Genomic DNA, 22,363 nt, shown 5'->3' on the forward strand with positions numbered 1-22,363 from the left:
ATTGAAATAAAATAAAAAAAAAATACCCTAAGACAAATGAAAAAGGAAATACAGCATACCAAAACTTATGGAATTAAGGAAGGCAGTTCTAAGAGGGAAGTTTATAGCGATAATATGTGTGATAATCTCACAGCTAACATAATACTGAAAGGTAAAAAGTTGAAAGCTTTTCCTCTAAGATCAGGGACAACACAAGGATACCCATTCTCACCACTTTTTGTTAAACATAGTGTTGTAAGTCTTTGCCAAACCAACCAGGCAATCAAAAGAAATGAAAGGCATCCAAATGGGAAAATAATTAGAACTGCAGATAATATGATATCATATATGGAAAACAATCTAAAAGACCCCACCAAAGACTCTCTTTTTAATGTTTATTCATTTTTGAGAGACAGAGACCGAGCACAAGTGGGAGAGGAGCAGAGAGAGGAGACAAATATCTGAAGCAGGCTCCAGGCTCTGAGCTGTCAGCACAGAGCTTGATGCAGAGCTTGAACCCAATAACTGCGAGATCATGACCTGAGCCAAAGTCAAACACTTAACTGACTGAGCCACCCAGGTGCCACCCCCACCTCCAAAAAACAAAAACTCAATAAATTTAGTAAAGTTTGAAGATACAGAATCATTCCACATAAATCTGTTGCATTTCTATACACTAGTATTAAAATTCCAGAAAGAAAAATAGAAAACAATCCCATTTACAATGCCATACAAAAGAAAATATCTAAAAATAAATTTATCCAAGGAGGTCAAATACCTATAGACTGAAAAGTATCAGGCACCAATGAATTGAAGGAGACACAAACAAAAATTCTATACTCATGGATTATAATACTGTAAAAACGTCCACAGTACTTAAAGCATCCACAGTACTTAAAGCAATCTATAGATTCAATGCAATACCCATCAAAATTCAAATGACATTTCTCAAAAAAATAGAATAATCCTAAAATCTGTATGGAATCACAGAATAACCCAGATAGTCAAAGAAATATTGAGTAGAACAGACCTGTTGGCATCCTGTTCCCCGATTTCAAACTATACTAAGTTATAGTAATCAAAACAGTATGGTGGTGTCACAACAGACCTATAATGGATCAGAAGGCTTAGAAGTACACTCGCTCACATATATGTGAAAAATTAATTTATGACAATTTAGCCAAGAATATACAATGGGGAAAGCACAGTATCTTCAATAAATGGTGTGGGGAAAACTGAACAGCCATTTACAAATGAATGAAACTGGACCACTCTTTTATACAATTATCAAAAATTAAAAACAGGAACATGCAACCTGAAGTCATAAAATTCCTAGAAGAAAACTTAAGCGTAAGCTCCCGAACGCTAATTTTAGCAGTGGTATTTGTTTGGATTTGACATGAAAATCAGAGGCAACAGAAGCAAAAATCAAAAAAGTACACTACATGAAATTGAAAGCTTCTACCTAGCAAAGGAAACCATCACCAAGATAAAAAGACAACCTAAGATGAGTGCCTGGGGACTCAGTTGGTTAAGCATCTGACTCTAGATTTAGACTCAGGTCATGATCTCACTATTCAAGGATCGAGTCCCATGTTGGGCTCTGGGCTGACAGTGTGGAGCCTGCTTGGAATTCTGTCTGCCTCTCTCTGCCCCCATCCCTCACTTGCACGCTCACTCTCTCTGTGTCTCAAAAATAAATCAACTTAAAAAAAAAAAAGGCCACCTAATAAATGGGAGAAAATAGTACTTGCAAAACATATCAGATAAGGGCTTATGATACAAAATATAAAAAGAACTATAATAGCAAAACAACAACAAAAACCCAAATAGTCAAAAACTGGGCAGAGGACCTGAATAGACATTTTTCCAAAGAGGGCATACAGATGGCCGGCAGGTACATGAAAGGTTTTCACATCACTAAATAATAAGGGTAAAAGCAAATCAAAACTTCTATGAGATATCACCTCAGACCTATTAGAATGACTATTACCAAAAAGATAAGAAAAACTGTTGGCAAGGATGTGGAAAAAATAATCTTTGTGCACTGTTGGTAAGAATGGAAGTTGGTTCATCCACTATGGAAAATAGTGTGAAGTTTCCTGAAAAAAATATAAATAGGACTGTAAATAGAACTACTATATGATCCACCAATTCTGCTTCTGGGTATTTATCAGAAGAAAATGAAAACACTAATTCAAAAAGATATGAACCCCTGTTCATAGTATCATTATTTACAATAGCCAAGATAAGGAGAAACAACCTAAGTATCCATGGATGGATAAAATGTGGTATATATGCACAATGGAATATTATTCAGTCATAAAAAAGAAGGAAATCTTGTTTTATTGCAATAACATGGATGGACTTGGAGGGCATTATGCTAAGTAAGATAAGTCAGAAAAAAGGTAAATACAGTATTATGTCACTTATGTGTATAACTTTGAAAAAGTCATAATACAAAGAACACATTAGTAATTGCGACAGGTGGGGAGTGGGGCTGGGCAAAATGGATGAAGGAGGTCAAAAGGTACAAACTTCCAGCTACAACATAGAGAAATCATATGGGGCACCTAGGTGGCTCAGTCGGCTAAGCGTCCAACTTCAGCTCAGGTCATGATCTCACAGTTCATGGGTTCAAGCCCTGGTTCGGGCTCTGTAATGACAGCTTGGAGCCTGGAGCCCACTTCAAGTTCTGTGTCTCCCTTTCTCTTTGTGCCTCCCCTGCTCACACCTGCATGCGCTCTCTCTCAAAATAAACATTAAAAAAAGTCATGTATGTAATGTCCAACATGCTTACTGTAGTTAATTACACTGTATGGCAAATTTTAAAGTTCTTGAGAGTAAATCCTAAAAATTCTCTTAAGAAAAATATGTTAATAGTGATAGATATTAATTGTACTTACTGTGGTATCCTTTCACAGTATCTACAAATATTGAATCATTATGTTTTACATAGGAAACTAATGTTATAGATCCATTATATCTCAGTAACCAAATTAAAAATAAGTTAGAATCAAAATTAAAGAAGATATTTTCAGTATCTTTGAAAAACAAAGAATCTAAAGTCAAACTCTATATGTTCACATTGAAATTACATTTCAAAATAGTTGTAGTGGTCAAGTTACTTCATTTTTCTTTAGTTGTTTTTCTTTCCCATAAAATGAAGATGAAAATAAGCTCTCATTAAAGAAAAGTGAGATAACTGTAAAAATCACTTAGATTAACTGCAAAGTAAAAGAAACCGAAGAAAGTAAAGGTTTTATTATTATTTTAATTAAGAATATTGCTTTGAGGAAATTCACTTCTGAAACCACATTAAACGAAGGTGCAGTAGTACGAATTTAAAAATTCAATGATGTCTATAAAAGTTACTTAAAATTTTTATATTAAATATATGCATCATATAAAATTCATATTATATGGATATATATGCATACTTATAATCAAATTCTTTTTCTTAAAATAGCTTAATCAGGGGAGCCTGGGTGGCGCAGTCGGTTAAGCGTCCGACTTCAGCCAGGTCACGATCTCGCGGTCCGTGAGTTCGAGCCCCGCGTCAGGCTCTGGGCTGATGGCCCAGAGCCTGGAGCCTGTTTCCAATTCTGTGTCTCCCTCTCTCTCTGCCCCTCCCCCGTTCATGCTCTGTCTCTCTCTGTCCCAAAAATAAATAAAAAAAGAACGTTGAAAAAAAAAATTAAAAAAAAGCTTAATCACATTTCTAATATGTGAAAGTAAAGTAAATACAGTGAGAAAATGTAGGTTGTATATCAATACATAATTCATTAAAAGATGTAAGTGTATGTAACATATAGTTTGATACATCTGCCTTTTCATGTTTTTATAGTATTTTTTATCTAGCTTAAGAAAGAAAGAAATCTAAGGATATGCATATCTAATATTTAATAGCACATTACTCTGCTAGGGCTATAATAACACAGACTGAGTGGCTTAAACAACAGAAGTTTGTTTTCTTATAGTTTCAGGGGCTTGAAGTCTAATATCAATGTGCCAGCAGGGTTGATGTCTGGAGAGACTTCTCGTCCCGGTTGGGAAATAGCCACCTTCTCACTGTATTCTCAGATGGCCTTTCTCTGTGCACACTCAGAGAAAGGTCTCTGGTGTCTCTTCTTGTTATTGTAATGAATCCAGTCCTCTGGAATTAGGACCCTACCCTTATGACCTACTTTAACATCAATCATCTCCTTAAGGCTTTATCGCCAAATATAGTCCCAGTGGGAATGAAGGCTGCAGAGTATTAATTTTAGGGGTACGTAGATCAGTTCATAACATGCGGGCTTTAAAAGGAAATGGAGCTACGTGGCTTTCCAAATTGGTATGAAACATTAAGTTATAAAATACATAATGAAAAAGTGGAGGTATATACAGACTTCCAAACCCAAATAAAATTAATCAGCCAAATTGCTAATTTGATATGCATAAGCATGCAATTTAAAAACATTATAAAAAGTGGTATAATCTAGCCAACTTTACCTGTCTCACGAGAGTAGACTGTGTGCATCTCTTTCCAAATCTGGTTTTAGTGACTTCATGTTGACAGACTGAAATCAGCCACAGTACTTTAAATAATAAAGTTTGGAAAAAGCAAAAATCAGGGCTCCTCTAGCACATCCCTATTTGGAGAATAGCGAGTTGAAGAATTAAAGATAAGATCTACTAAAGAAAAGGGTAAAGTGTTTATTTCAAAAAATAGAACGATAGACAGTTGACCTAATGGAAGTGGCTAGAGATTTATGTTTTTTACCCTAGGAAGTTCTTTTTTTGTTAGGACAAGTTTCACAAAAGATGAAAAAATTTAAGAGGTCAACACTCCAACAAATTGCACCTTAGCAATAAAATTTTTCAATGCCAAGTGCAATCCATAGGGAGTCAGTATGTTAAACTATCCTATCAGAATACATTTTAAGACAATTTGTTCATTTATTCATCAAATATTGAATCAGGTAAGGTCATATGCTTTGCTTTGCACTAGATATATAAACCTGGAAGGGTCTCTTTCCTTAAGGAGCTTAGAGTCTAGTGGTAAAACAGACGTTATATAAACAAATCAATATAAAAGTACAAATGTTGAAAAGTGCTGACAAGATCATGAAAATGTGCCATGGTAGAAAATGACAGGGACAGATCTAATTAGAAAGGATGTTTGGAGAAGACCTCTTTGAGATAATGATATTTAGAGTGAGATTTGGAGGATGAAAAGAAGCAGGCTGTGTGAAGATCCACAGGAAATGCATTCCTGGCAGATAAAACAGCATGAAAGGGCACTAAGTAGGACAGTTCTGGGCCTGTTTTATGAGCTGAAAGCAGGGCATTTTGGCCAGAGCTGAGGTTGTGACTCAAATGCCTACTGGGGCCAGTCAGGTAAATAAGTGAAGTTAGAAGGGTATGTTTAGTTGTATTCTTTTTATCCAGTTATATTTAATTTGCATATTAATGGGATCTTAATTGTATTCTCCCAAAGGGACACTCTCTGATTACAAATGAAACACATGGGAACATTTTTCAGGAGCACAAAGAAATATGCTCTGTCATAAATTTATGATACATATGTCTTCTGGGTCCATCTTTTGTTTTTTCCCTCAACTTTGTTTTCAGTATTGCAAAAACAACAGTGCAGTCTCAGTGATAAGTAACAAAATGGCAGTGAACCCTAGTATCAATATAACAAAAAGGTGTGGGGGAGTCTTTGGTAAACTGAGAAGACACACTTCTCATAAAGATCAGAGTCACTATACAATCCGAGAAATTTTGCCATATGAAGGAGGGCCCAAATTTAGCTAGAAACCATAACTTTTAAACAAGAGTTTATGTCTAGATTTTTATATTTAATCTCCATATTTTATACTATTGGCAAATAATTCAAATTGTAAAAACAAAACAGCACAGTAATTATTATCAAGACCAAACAAGAACTACACAAGACCTGAAGACGGCCTGGGACTTTACCCTACTTGCAATCTAACAAATTAGCCTTCAGATTTCATCAGTACCACAAGATGTAAGACTCCTGTGTCAGACACAAAGGACAGTTTATTACTCAAATGTAACACTAGTCAGGTGATCAGCATTGGTATTTGTTCCTCCAGCCTCATTTCTCACTGATCAATGCAAGGGAGCTATCCAACACCAGCAAATAAATTGGATTGTATTATAGGAGAGGAACCCTAATCTTAGAAAACCCAAATATTTTACAAGGGGTGGAAAGCAAGAGTGCCATTTTACTCTGAGGGTAGGTATGTTTATCTTCAAGCCTTTAAGCAAACCCTTTGCTCTGGAGGGAGGCTATCTCTATAGTCCAAGGCTGTTCATTATATGAACATGCTTGTAAAGTTTCCCTAGAATAGGCAGTGCGTCTTTGTGAAAGATGTGTGAAAACAAACCTACAGAGAATTCTCTCTCAACATCCATAGGCCTCTAATTTTCCATCTCTCAATTAAAGCATGATGAGTGAAGGATAGATTCATTTAAAATGACGTTTCTAGAGATAGGCAAGAGCTAGGTTGTGAATAGGTTTATAGGCCGCATAAAAGAAGGTCCTTTTTATAACTTACATTGTTTAGTGGAAGTCTGCTGAATACAGTGGCATGGGCCACTTTAATGTTTTCAAGAGAGTTTTTGTAGTTAAAGAATGGACTTGACAGGGATTGACAGAGGTGAATCATTTAGGAAAGACATCTCAAGATGTCTAGACATGATAAGATAGTCTGCTGGAGTGCTGGAGAAATGTAGATTGATTTTTGATATTGTCTAGAGGTTGGATCTATAGACTTGATTAATGCATGGGGAAGATAATGGAGATAAATTAATTAGAAGAGTCTCACAGGTTTTGGTTTGAAAATTCAGGACAATATTTCCCTTACTTGCATTTATTTGAAAGGAAAGTTAATGAAGTAATGTGTTTGAGGGTAGAAACAAAAGTCTTGCTTATGTTATCTTTCAGATGTCACTAAACATTCATGAACAGAAACAAAGGAGGTAGTTGAATATATAATTTAAATAGAAGTGTTTTTCTGTTACACTTACAATGTTGGGAACAGTTGGCATATAGATGACATTTAAAGTGATTTGTGTGAATGGAATCACATATGGAAAGAACAGTGAAAAAAGGAACCTAAGAATTGATTATTGAAAAAAATCCCCCCAATTTTTAGAAGGTTTTTGGGAAATTTAGAAACAAATGAAATATAAAAAGGAGAGAGAACATGGACAAGTTGCAACAGAGACTAAGAGAATGTTTCTAGGAGGAAGTTCTCCTTCACATGACACTTAAAAAAAGGGGGAAGAGGACAGAGTTGTGTCCCCTGGATTTGTAAACACAGAGGTCAAGAGGAAAGGAACATGAGACTGGTATAAGCTGAAGGCAGATTGATTGTGAGGAACTAGAAACAGAACAAACAGGATTTTTCAAAAAATTTTTCTATGAAGAAAAGAAAGCAGAACTTCAGTGGGTTGAAGAATCAAAAAAAAATTTTAATATGAATCATTTTTTAAAGGATCATTAATTCCTAATGGGAATCATTCTACTGAGAAGAAGATATGGATAATGTAGGAAAGAATAAGTGGGAATACAAGTCATGTAAATGTGATCCACAGCCTCTGTGGAGAGATTGCCCTTTGATTCAATGTGAAGTTTTTCCATGTTCATAGAAGAAAACCAGTAGATTCAGAAACAAATACATTAAACATTTTACTTAAAAGAAGATGAGGGGATTCATGCTTCAGGCTTTTATTTTAAAACTGACATAAAAAAATAAAATCAGAGGGGCACCTGGGTGGCTCACTCGATTGAGCATCCAACTCTTGATTTCAGCTCAGGTCATAATCTCACAGTCATGAGATGGAACCCTGTATGGGGTTCTACACTGGGCATGGGGCCTGTTTAAGGTTCTCTCTCTCCATTTCTCTCTGCCCCTCCCTCTCTCTCTCTCTAAAATAAATGAAATCAGAGAGCAAAGCAATGGTAGGTTTGAGAGAAAAGGAAAAAGGTAGAATATAATAATTATATAGAGAGTAAGTGATCTTTGTTAAGTGTCCAAATGAGGTTAGCATCCATTGAGTCTATAGCAGCACTGATTTCAGGATGTGAGATTTTCTCTAGCAATAACCCACTGCATTACTAAAACAGATGTCTGAGTTTATCCATAGCTGGAGTACCAGATAAAAATATCTGGAGATGAGAGTTCATTTTTAAGGGAGTGATTGTAATGATGAACTACAGAATCTACAATAGATGAAGAAGAAAGCAAAGTTTGGTCTTTTCAGGTAAGCAAACAATATATAGTTAGAATAAGTGGAGTGTACCTTTCTGTGAGAGTTAAAGTTGTTATTCTGAGATGGCTTTCAGAGGAGACATGGATAGATGGATAATAGTGGTTTGATAGGATGTATGAAGTTGTGGTTTTAGATGTTCTGCAATTTCTAAAGATGACCATTTCCAAGGAGTTTTTCCATTAGTGGAGGAAAATAAAAGTTCATAGGTGATCAAATAAATCTGGGGTCATCCCCATGTATGTTGCACTTACTGAGATCAATTTGAAGGTTGGAACACCCAGGAATATTGTGAAACAGATAATAAGGCCAACAATGAATAAAAAAACAATCAGGAATTAGGTATACACTAAAAATAATTATTGCTGTGCTTGTTAAAATATTCAGTGTGTCCGAATACAATTTCTGGAGGTAATAAGACTGTAGACTTAGGTAGAGCTTCAAAGTCTGTTCTGTTGCCAGTTACCACTGGTGATTTCTATCATCAGGAATTCAACAAACACTGAGTTTGGATAAAGGAGTTATAGAGAATTATATGAGACAATATTCAAGCTATTAGATGTTTCCCGATGTCAGAATGGGAGAAGCAAACTTCATAGTGGAAGGACTGGGGGTGAGAATATCAGTGGGAGATGAGGGGGTGTGTGTGTGTGAGAGAGAGATGATAAAATTGAAACTTCAGTCAGGCAATCAGAGGATTAGTGCTGGGGATTTACCAACAACATAATTGGATGAGAAAATGAATCCTCAGTTTCTTTCAGCTGATCTTCCTCTTCTTCACATTGCCTAGTTAATGAGATTTCTAAACTCTAAGTGTACTGAGAAAAATGACTCGATTTATGTACTGTTCTGTAGTGCTCACATAGATAAATAAATGTGTTCTTTGTCCCTTGGTGTATACTCTGTTACCACACCAAGTGGCAGATCTAGAAATTGTTGCTAACAGGTATGCTGGTGGGCCACCTGAATTGCTGGATAGACAATATTTGGTGAAATGTCCAATTTTCTATGTGAACAGCATTATAATGTGGATTGATAACAATAATAGGGAAGGTGGCTATCATTAAATATATTCAGTGATTGGACATAAAATGTAGGTAAAAAAAAATATTATATCCCAACCTAGTAAGAGATGGTGTCACTGTTAAGTCATCAGGAACTACCTAGATTGTGTAGTCTCCTAATCACTTTTTACTTGTTTCTACTGTTGGCTGAGGCTGGACCATGGTGTAAAATGAACTCAAATACCAGAAATGAAATAGTGCATACAAGCCTCCTCTCCTAAAGCATTAGGCTCGATTTTGATTCACATGTCTTATAGATTTATATTTCCTTCTATGCAGCATGGAACTAATAAACTAAGTTTCTGTGCTTATTATTCTATAAATCACTCGTTCAGCCTTACAGAATACTAGCCATTGTGCTAACAAGTAATGAATATCATATTGTTACTACAGCAGAAGTTAAAATTTTTATTCCTATTTCTATGGAGAATCAGATTCAGAAACATATAGTGACTTGCATTAGATCACACTGCTAGTAAGTGACTGAATCAGGAATTCAAATTCAGGTGTTCTTTCTACTTACTACAGCTTCCTTTACTACTGTTTCCAAACAATTCTTTCTTGTTGAAAATAATACATGGGTTTCTCTAGTAGAGTAAGAATAGGTAAAAAAATGACATTGAGACATTAAATTTGGTTAGAAATTAAATTTTTTGGGGAGTTAAATGATAGATCATTTTTATTTTATTTTATAGAGGGAGAGCGAGAATCTGAACCAGGCTTCATGCTCAGTAGAGAGTCCAATGCCGGGCTATATCCCATGACCCTGGGATCATGACCTGAGCCGAATCAAGAGCTGGATGCTTAACTGAGCTTAACTGATTGAGCCCCAACAACAGATCATTTTAGAATACGTAATTCGATTTTCATGCAATAATTCAAAAACTGAAGTATAAACATGTAGGGTGTGTGGGATTTTTGTTGGGTGAGAATAACAAATCCATGGGGAAATATTCCCAGAGACAATTTATGAAAGAAAGTGGCAAAGATTGGGAAACTCAAGATGTTTGCAAGGAAGAATTATAGGTTTGGTTAGTAATAATCAAGGGAGTTATAGGATATAAGAGTGGATGTTAATCAGGGCCAGGTCATAGAAAGTCTCGAAAATCAGGACAAGAAATTTTAGGGGGGAAACAAAAGTAGGCTTTAAGTGGTAAATTACAGTTGTATTGTGAGATTAATCTGGTAGGACTTCCGTAGGGTGATGAAATAATAAAGACTAAATTGGGTGTTGTTTGTGAGAAAGGAAAGAATACTACGGCCTCACTGAATAGATGGGAGTTAAGATGTGGAGTTCAGGAATAACATTTCTATTTCTTATTTGGTTAACAATGTGATCTTATAACCAGGTAAAAAGTGGCAGAAGTAGAAAATAGATTAAGGGAAAGTAGTAGTTTGTGGTAGAAAAATATGGAACTTCAATAAGAAACTGGGAATAATATTCAGATGTGAACATGGAGCTCAGAAATCAGGATGTGGATATAGATGTGATAATAAATCTTATGAGTATGAATGTTTAGACCTAAAGTTATGAGTAGTAACTAAATGCCAAATATTGTCCCGACTAGTAATTACATTTTTCTATTCCCACAACAGGCTCATGATACAATAACAACATTAAAACCAGTATTTTAACAGATGAAGAAATGAGTAAATGTAAATCATAAGAGATAGAGCCACCAGTTTTACTCTTATATTACTCAGCTCCCAATGAGACAGAGTAAAATAAATAAATAAATAAATAAATAAATAAATAAATAAATAAATAATAAAGATTGTTATAAATGGAACAGAACACCATGGCTTATAAAGGGCAGCAGAGGACATTTCAAGAGGAAGTAGATGGAAGTAACTTTGCTACAAAGGACTTCATTGGTATAGCCACTGAGAAATGTCTGCTAACTTCTATCACAGGTAATTGACCTTTGACATACAATTCAATAAAAAGATGTGAAAATGAACAGTAGCAAATGAGTATATGCAAAATTAGTCCTCTAATACTTTTTTATTGAAATACTTTTTTCAGGTGAAAAACAAGAGGTTCCAGTTCCAGATTGCACCATAGAAAGATTTTGAACTCACCTGCCATAGATGCATGGAATCTACAGCTACATTTGGAACCATTTCCTCTGAAAAAAATCTAAAACTAGCTGAACAACTCCTACACATTAAGCAAATGAGAAAAAACCCACTCAAAGCAGGTAGGGGAAAATGAAACACATTATCATCATCAACTCCATTTCTGGCATGGCAACTCCAAATTAGGAGGGAACTCATAACTGGAGCTTCTCCCTGAGGAGTGAAGGTTTTAAATCCCATATCAGGAACCTGAACTTATAAGACCTATGCTTGAGAGACAATTCTCTATAACTTCTACCTTTGAAAAACTACTGGGTTCATGTCCACAAGACTTCCAAGGCTATATAGCAAGCTGACAAATTATCTTAAAAGGTTTGAACACATGGTATTACTCTCCCCACGGGCACCTGGGTGGCTCAATCAGTTAAGTATCCAACTCTTGATTTCAGCTCAGGTCATGATCTCATGATTCTCTGCTGGCAGCATGAAGCCTGCTTGGGATTCTCTCGCTCATCTCTCTGTCCTTCTCCTGCTTGTGCTTTCTCTCCAAATAAACAAAGTAACTAACCAAAAAAGAAAGAAAAGAAAAAAGGAAAAGAAAAGAAAGGCTGTTACCTGAGGGTCTGTTTTCCAATCAGCTTGAATATAGATGCTCACTAAGATCCTCCCCATTGAAGCACTTACAGTTGTTGGCATACCTTTAACTAATGAGAGCCACTAAGAAAAAATTAAGCTACTCAGACAATAAAAGTTTTGAGAGACAATCAATATGGGGGCAGGGTTAATGGTAAGGATCATCTCCTAGAAGAGGCCATCCCCCAAGACAGAGATGTGGAAGTTTTATCTACTACATAGAACCAATATAGAGAGTCAAGAAACAGGAATGTGTTCCAAATGAAAGGAAAAAAAAATTCTCAGAAAAAGCCCTTCATGAAATGGAGATAACTTATTTACTTGATAAAGTATTCAAAATAACAGTCATAAAGATGTTCAATGATCTCAGGAGAAGAATGGGTGAACACAGAACTTCAGCAAAGACATAGAAAATATAGAATTTAACAAATACAAGTTTCAGAACTGAAGAGTACAATAACTGGAATGAAAAGTATCCTAGAGGGGTTCAATAGCAGACTAGACGAAGCTGAAGAAATGATCAGTAAACTTGAGGACAGGACAATGGAGTTCACACAACAGTACAGAGAATAAGAAAAAAATGGGGATAGCTTATTAAGGAACTCTTGGAACTACATGAAGTATACCAACATTCTAATTATAGAGATCTCAGAAGAAGAAGAGAGACAGAAAAGGGCAGAAAACTTAAAATGGTTAAAAAATCTTCTGACCTGGGGGAAAGAAACAGACATCTAGATCCAGAAAAACCATAGTTCCAGTAAAAGGAGCTCAAACCCACACCAAGGGACATACTCAAAATGTCAAAGAGGCAAGAAGAGATTCTGAAAAGCAGCAAGAGCAAAACAAGTTGTTTGTACAAGGGAAGCCCTATAAGACTACCAAATTTTTCTGCAACTTTGCAGAACAAAAGAGAGTGACATGATACATTCAGTGCTATTAAAGAAAAAAATCTAACCAAAAATACATGGCAAAGTTGTCTTTCAGAATTGAAGGAGCGATAAAGAGTTTTCCAGACAAGCAAAGCTAAGGTAGTTTATCACCAGGCCTTACAAGAAATGTTAAAGGGACTTATTTAAGGATAAAAGAGAAGGTGCTGATTATTAAGAGGAAAACATATGAAAGTATAGATCTCAATGGTAAAAGTAAATATATAGTAAATCAAAATAATCTAATACTGTAATGCTAAATTAATGATTCATAAAATGAATAAGAAAGTTAAAGACAAAAGTGGTGTGACATCAAAAACAACACAGTGAGGAGGAGTAAAAATGGAGAGCTTTAGAATGCATTCAAAGTTATCAGCCTAGAAATAATGATAATAAAAGTTGTACGTAAGCCTCATGATAACCACAAAGAAAAATTACAGAAGATATACAAAACATAAAGACAAATAACTAATTATACTAAAAATTCATCAAACCAAAAGAAAGAGGGAAAGAGAAGAACTACAAAGCAGCCAGAAAATGGCAATAATCAGACAAGAATTAAGTGTAAATGGATTAAGTTCTCCAACCAAAAGACAGAGTGGCTAAATGGATAAAACAAGACCTAACTATATGCTTCCTACAAGAAATTCTCTCCAAGTGTCCTCCCTTCAGACACACAGACTAAACATAAACAACGGGGGGGGAAAAGCTATTCCATAAAAATAGAAACCTAAATAGAGTTGGTATTACTTTACTTATATTAGACAAAATGGAGTTTATTTTTTTAATGTTTATTTATTTATTTTGAGTGAGAGAAAGCATGAGCAGGGAAGGGGCAGAGAGAAGACAGAATCCCAAGCAGACTCCACACTGTCAGCTCAGGGCCCAACATGGGGCTTAAACTCATGAACTGTGAGATAATGACCTGAGCCAAAATCAAGAGTTGGATGCTTAACTGACTGAGCCACCCAGGTGCCCCTAGACAAAATAGACTTTGTCATTGCATGATGATTAAGAGATCAATCCAACTAGAAGAAACAACATTTGTAACTATGCACCTAGTTAGGAGCACCTAAATATATGAAGCAAACATTTAGCAATAATAGTAGGGGACTTTAATACCCCACTTTCTTCAATGCATAGATCATCCCAACAAAGTCTTATTAAGGAATTATTGGCCTTGAGCAACACATTAGAGCAGATGGACCTAACAGCTATATATAGAAAATACCATCCAAATGTAACAAAATGAACATTCTGTTAACAGCATATGGAACGTTCTCCAAAATAGGTCATATATTAGGCCACAAAAACAGGTCTTATTAAATTTAAAAAGACTGAAGTCTTATCAATCACCCAATGGCACAAAACTAGAAATCAGTTACAAAAAGAAAACTGGAAAATTCACAAATATATGAAGATTAAGCATGCTACTGAATGATCAATAGATCAATGAATAAATCAAGAGAAATTAAAAAAAAACCACCCCAAGATAAATGAAAACAGAAATACAACATACCAAAACTTATAGGATGCAACAGTGGCAGTTCTATGAGAGAAGTTCATAGAAATAAATGCTTATACCAATGACAAGCAGACTACTATGAACAATTAATTGTACAAGAGTAAATTAAACAACCTGGAAGAGATGGATAAATTCCTAAAAATATACAACCTGCTAAGACTGAGTCATGAAGAGAAAGAAAATCTGAATAGACCAATCACTAGGAAGGAGATTAAATTAGTTAAAAAAAAAAAAAAAAAAAATACCTAAAAAAAAAGGGCCTAGATGGCCCCACTGGATAATTCTACCAAATATTTAAAGAAAAATTAATAACAATACTTTTCAAACTTCCAAAATATAGAAAAGGAGAGAACTCTTCCAAATTTTATGAGGTCAGCATGACTCTGATATTAAAAACTAGACAAAAAGGCTACAAGAAAAATATAGACCAATATCCCTAACATAGATCCAAAGTCTGTAATAAAATATGAGAAAAACAAATTGAAAAAGACATTAAAAGTATAATACACCCTAATCAAATGAAATTTATTCCAGGGATGCAAGGGTTGTTCAAAATCCACAAATCAATCAATATGATACACATAACAAAATGAAAGATAAAAATTGTATTATCTAAACAGATGCAGAAAATTCATTTTGCAAAAATGAATACCTGTTTGTTATGTTAAGAACTCTCAACAAAGTGAATATAAACAGAATTTACCTCAAGACATAAAAGCCATATATTACAAGCCCACAGGAAACTTTATACTAATTCATGAAAAGTTGAAATTTTCCTCTAAGAATAAGACAAGGACGCCGCTTTCACTCAACATAATATTGGAAGTTCCAACCAGAGCAACCAGGTAAGAAAATGAAATAAAAAGCATCTTACGAGTTCAGAGAAGATGACAGAGTAGGAGGAAACTGAGCTCAACTTATCTCATGGACACTTTTTTTTTTTTTTTTTTTTTGTTTAACTATTTTATTTTTTATTTTATTTTATTTTATTTTATTTTATTTTATTTTATTTTTTTTTATTTATATATGAAATTTATTGTCAAATTGGTTTCCATACAACACCCAGTGCTCATCCCAAAAGGTGCCCTCCTCAATACCCATCACCCACCCTCTCCTCCCTCCCACCCCCCATCAACCCTCAGTTTGCTCTCAGTTCTCAACAGTCTCTTATGCTTTGGCTCTCTCCCTCAGAGATACAAACAATCATCAGGGAATACTATGAAAAATTATATGCCAACAAATTGGACAACCTGGAAGAAATGGACAAATTCCTGAACACCCACACTCTTCCAAAACTCAATCAGGAGGAAATAGAAAGCTTGAACAGACCCATCACCAGCGAAGAAATTGAATCGGTTATCAAAAATCTCCCAACAAATAAGAGTCCAGGACCAGATGGCTTCCCAGGGGAGTTCTACCAGACGTTTAAAGCAGAGATAATACCTATCCTTCTCAAGCTATTCCAAGAAATAGAAAGGGAAGGAAAACTTCCAGACTCATTCTATGAAGCCAGTATTACTTTGATTCCTAAACCAGACAGAGACCCAGTAAAAAAAGAGAACTACAGGCCAATATCCCTGATGAATACGGATGCCAAAATTCTCAATAAGATACTAGCAAATCGAATTCAACGGCATATAAAAAGAATTGTTCACCATGATCAAGTGGGATTCATTCCTGGGATGCAGGGCTGGTTCAACATTCGCAAATCAATCAATGTGATACATCACATTAACAAAAAAAGAGAGAAAAACCATATGATCCTGTCAATCGATGCAGAAAAGGCCTTTGACAAAATCCAGCACCCTTTCTTAATAAAAACTCTTGAGAAAGTCGGGATAGAAGGAACATACTTAAAGATCATAAAAGCCATTTATGAAAAGCCCACAGCTAACATCATCCTCAACGGGGAAAAACTGAGAGCTTTTTCCCTGAGATCAGGAACACGACAGGGATGCCCACTCTCACCTCTGTTGTTTAACATAGTGCTGGAAGTTCTAGCATCAGCAATCAGACAACAAAAGGAAATCAAAGGCATCAAAATTGGCAAAGATGAAGTCAAGCTTTCGCTTTTTGCAGATGACATGATATTATACATGGAAAATCCGACAGACTCCACCAAAAGTCTGCTAGAACTGATACATGAATTCAGCAAAGTTGCAGGATACAAAATCAATATACAGAAATCAGTTGCATTCTTATACACTAACAATGAAGCAACAGAAAGACAAATAAGGAAACTGATCCCATTCACAATTGCACCAAGAAGCATAAAATACCTAGGAATAAATCTAACCAAAGATGTAAAGGATCTGTATGCTGAAAACTATCGAAAGCTTATGAAGGTAATTGAAGAAGATTTAAAGAAATGGAAAGACATTCCCTGCTCATGGATTGGAAGAATAAATATTGTCAAAATGTCAATTCTCATGGACACTTTAACAGCTACAACTAACTCTGAATATGACCTGAAGACTGGCAGAACAGACCTTCCATAGTTAATCATAGAGAGGAGGCTACATCTAAAGGGTAGGAGAGGTGGAGGTGAAGTAAGGACCAAACTCCAGTGAGACTAACCACAAATGAGAAGGACATCATAAGCATGGAGAAGCAGAAGGATCTCCACACACCAGGAAGCCCCAGAACTGGGGACTAACACTGGGAAGACAAGTCCCCGTGACATCTGGCTTTGAAATCCAGTGTCACTTGCCTTCAGGAGCTTTTAAAAGCAATGGAATTAACTCCAAGACAGCCAGGGGGCAATAGGAAATGGAGTCTCCACCCTTTCAGAGCCAGTGTAACTCTACCCAAGATAGGACAGAAACACCAGTTTGAAAAGTACCTGGGGTACATGTGAAGGATGTTTATTTACTAATCTCAGAACATGTGCTAGAGGAATATAAAGCTCCAGGACATTTCTCTAGGTACAAAAATGCTGGTGAGCACCATTTATATTCCTCACTCCCAGCCTAAATAGTTTGATACATGCAGGAGACAGTGTTAACACTCTTTAGCTACCTTGCTAGAAACTCATGTCCTACCTCCATGTTCCCCTACACACTCTGAATATGACCTGAAGATGGCAGAACAGACCTTCCATAGTTAATCATAGAGAGGAGGCTACATCTAAAGGGTACCATCAAACCCACCTGCCTTGGAAGGATCCCTCCAAAGCATCTCCTGCCCCATTATACCCTGCAAGCATCCCCATCAGGGACTGGATGGACTACTAGTACTCCAAAGTGACTCCTGTTCTGCAAAAAGGGAGAGAGATAACCCCACACACCATCACACCTGTAGTTCCAGAAGCCCAGCTTCTTGACTATATGTACAGGGAAAAAACCTTGCCCTTTGGTGCACCTGCAGTTGTGGCAGAGAGGCTAATTACAGGCAGCTAACCTAACTTCTGGCTGAGCCCACCGATGAGCCCAGGGTAGCCTTAGATCTCTCAACTGTGTGGGGACCAACCCCTGCCCAGTGTGCATGCTTACAGCAGGGAAAGCAGGACATTGCAGGTGGCTGAGATGAAGGCAAACATGGCTCAGTCACAATGGTAGGGCATACATAGCCCACACAGAGACACCTCTGGAGCACCTGATTATGATGACCATGGAGGATTGTGAAAGAGGACACCACAGTATTTCTTATACACTAGAGCACAACTTTCAAGACAAGATATAGCTGATCTCCCCGATTTGAAGAAACACAGTAAGTTAGACAAAATGAGGAGACAGAACTATGTTCCAAGTGAAAGAACAGCACAAAATAAAATCAAAAGAGCTAAATGAAATGGAGATAAGCAATATGCCTGATAAAGAATTCAAAGTAATGATCATAAAGATGCTCAACAAACTTGACAGAAGTGTGGAAAAAGTCAGTGAGAACTTCAACAAAGTGAAAATATAAAAAAGAACCACTCAGGGATGAAACATTCAGTAACTGAAATAAAAAATGCCTAGAGAGAATCAACAGCATATTAGAGGATGCAGAAGAATAGAGTAGTAAGATCTAGAAGACAGAGTCATGGAAAGCAAATGAAATGAAGATCAAAAAGGAAAAAAATAAAAATGAGAATAAAGGGTACTCAGCAGCATCATCAAGCATAATAACATTCACATTGTAGAAATCCTAGAAGGGATCCCTAATCTGGGGATGGAACCAGACATCCAGGTAAAGGAAGCACAGAGAGCCTGTAGCAATATTGAACCAAGGAGATCCACAGCAAGACACATAATTAAAATGGTTTCAAAACGTAGTGATGAAGTGGAATGCCTGAGTGGCTCTGTTGGCTAAGCCTCTGATTCTGGATTTCAGCTCAGGTCATGATCTCATGATTCAATAGAGTGAGCCCCTGTGCTGATAGCACAAAACCTCCTTTGGATTCTCTCTCTTCTTCTCTCTCTGCCCCCCCCCCCACCTCAAAATAAACAAACTTAAAAAAAAGTAGTGACAAATAGAGAACATAAAAAGCAGCAAAAGAAAACAGTTATATTTAGGGAAAACGCTGTAAGGCTATCAGCTGATTTTTCAGGTCAAAAGGGAGTGGCTGAGAAGAAAAAACCTGCAACAATACTCTACTCAACAAGATTATTATTCAGAATAGGAGAAATGAAGAGTTTCTCAGACAAACCAAAGTGAAAGTTCATCACCACTAAACCAATACAAGAAATGTTAAAGGGAATTCTTTGAGTGGAACAAAAAGATCCTAACTAGAATAAAGAAAATTCTGAAAGAAAAAATTTTCACAGGTAAGAGCAAACATATAGTAAAGGTAGTAGATTAATCACAAATAAATTCAACCTGAAGGTTAAAACACAAAAGTAGTAAAATTGATAATATCTACAAAAATTAGGAGATACACTAGAAAACCCAGAAATGGACCCACAAACGTATGGCCAACTAATCTTTGACAAAGCAGGAAAGAATAGTCAATGGAATCAAGACAGTCTCTTCAGCAAGTGGTGCTGGGAAAACTGGACAGCGACATGCAGAAGAATGAACCTGGACCACTTTCTCACACCATACACAAAAATCAACTCAAAATGGATGAAAGACCCAAACATAAAACAGGAAGCCATCAAAATCCTCGAGAAGAAAGCAGGCAAAAACCTCTTTGACCTTGGCTGCAGCAACTTCTTACTCAACACATCTCCGGAGGCAAGGAAAACAAAAGCCAAAATGAACTATTGGGACCTCATCAAAATAAAAAGCTTCTGCACAGCGAAGAAAACAATCAGCAAAAGTAAAAGGCAACTGATGGAATGGGAGAAGATATTTGCAAACGACAAATCAGATAAAGGGTTAATATCCAAAATCCATAAAGAACTTATCAAACTCAACACCCAAAAAACAAATGATCCAGTGAAGAAATGGGCAAAAGACAGACACTTCTCCAAAGACATCCAGATGGCTGGCAGACACATGAAAAAATGCTCAACATCACTCATCATCAGGAAAATACAAATCAAAACCACAATGAGATACCACCTCACGCCAGTCAGAATGGCCAAAATGAACAGCTCAGGCAATGACAGATGTTGGTGAGGACGTGCAGAAAGAGGATCTCTTTTGCATTGTTGGGAATGCAAGCTAGTGCAGTCACTCTGGAAAACTGTATGGAGGTTCCTCAAAAAACTAAAAATAGAACTACCCTACGACCCAAAATTGCACTACTAGGCATTTATCCAAGGGATACAGGTATGCTGTTTCAAAGGGGCACATGCACCCCAATGTTTAAATTTTTTTAATGTTTTTATTTATTTTCGAGACAGAGAGAGACAGAGTATGAGCAGGGGAGGGGCAGAGAGAGGGAGACACAGAATCCGAAGCAGGCTCCAGGCTCTGAGCTGTCAGCACAGCTGTCCGTGGGCTCGAACCCACGGACCATGAGATCATGACCTGAGCCGAAGCCGGACGCTCAACCGACTGAGCCACCCAGGCGCCCCTGCACCCCAATGTTGATAGAAGCACTATCAACAATAGCCAAAGCATGGAAAGAACCCAAATGCCCATCGATGAATGAATGGATAAAGAAGATGTGGTGTGTGTGTGTGTGTATACACACACACACACACACACACACACAATGGAGTATTACTCAGCAATCAGAAAGGATGAAATATTGCCATTTGCAACTACGTGGATGGAACTGGAGGGTATTATGCAAAGCAAAATTAGAGAAAAACAAATATCCTGTGACTTCACTCATATGAGGACTTTAAGATATAAAACAGATGAACACAAGGGAAGGAGAGCAAAAATAATATACAAACAGAGAGGGGGACAAAAACAAACTCAAATATGAAGAACAGAGGGTTGCTGGAGGACTTGTGGGAAGGGGAGTAGGCTAAATGGGTAAGAGGCATCAAGGAATCTACTCCTGAAATCATTGTTGCATATATGCTAACTAACTTGGATGTAAATTAAAAAAATAAATTAAAATTTTAAAAAATGGGGGATACACAAAAAGATGTAAAATATGACATCACATATATAAAAGTGGAGGGGATAATAAAAATTTAGTGTTCTTAGGATGTGTTCAACATTTAGCTACTGTAAACTTAATATACACTTACATGCATAAGATGTTCTATATAAACCAGATAGTAACCACAAATCAAAAATCTATAATAGGTACACAAAATTTAGAGAAAGGAATCCAAGCATAACACTAAAAAAATCCCATCAAACTACAAAAGAGAGCAAGAGAAGAAAAAACAGAGAAATACTCCAAAACAACCAGAAAACAATAAACAAAATGGCAGTAAGTACATCCCAACCAATAATTCCTTTATATGTAAATGGACTAAATACTCCAATCAAAATGCAGGATGTCCAAACAGGAAAAAAAAAAAAAAAAAAAAAAAAAAAAAAGGACCATTTATAAAAACCCAAAAAAAAAAAAAAATAAAAAAAAAAAAAAGGATCCATTGATACACTGCCTACAAAAGACTCATTTAGACCTAAAGACCCACACAGACTGAAAGAGATGGAAAACATATACCATGCAAATGGAGAAACAAACAAAAACCAAACCAGGTTAGCAATACTTATATGAGACAAAAGAAACTTCAAAACAAAGACTCTAGCAAAAGATAAAGAAGGGCACTATATAATGATAAAGGGAACCATCCATAAGAGGATACAAAAATTGTAAACATCTATACACCCAAGTATAGACGCACCTAAATAGACAGAGCAAATATTAACAGACATCAAGGGGTAAATTGCCAGTAATATAGTAACAGTAGAGGATGTTTACATATCAATTTTATCAATGGATAGATCATCCAGATAGAGTAGACAAGGAAGCAGTGGCTTTGAATGAGGCATTAGACCAGATAAATTTAGCAGATCTGTACAGAACATTCCTTTCAAAAAAAGCAGAATGGACATTCGTTTCAAGTGCACATGGAATGTTCTCCACAGTAGAGCACATATTAGGCCACAAAACAATTCTTAATTTAAGAAGAATGAAATAGTTATGAAGCATCTTTTCCAACTGCAATGCTTGAAACTAGAGATCAATCACAAGAAAAAATATGGAAAGAACACAAATACATGAAAGCTAAATGACATGCTAGTAAACAATGAATTGGTCAATAAGAAATCAAAGAGGATATCGAATGATACTAGGAGACAAGTAAAAATGAAAACAATAGTCTGAGATCTTTGTGATGCAGCAAAAGCAGTTCTCAGAGGGAAGTTGCCAATGATACAGGCATACCTTAAGAGAAAAGAAAAATATCAAACATCCTAACCTTATACCTAAAAGAAAGAAGAACAAATAAATCCCAAAACTAGTAGAAGGGATTAATAAAGGACTAGAGAAGAAATAAATGAAATAGAGATTTAAAACTAGAAAGGAT

Source organism: Herpailurus yagouaroundi, unplaced genomic scaffold (genome assembly GCF_014898765.1).
Source record: "Herpailurus yagouaroundi ecotype Mexico unplaced genomic scaffold, PumYag 164, whole genome shotgun sequence".
Lineage (NCBI taxonomy): Eukaryota > Metazoa > Chordata > Mammalia > Carnivora > Felidae > Herpailurus > Herpailurus yagouaroundi.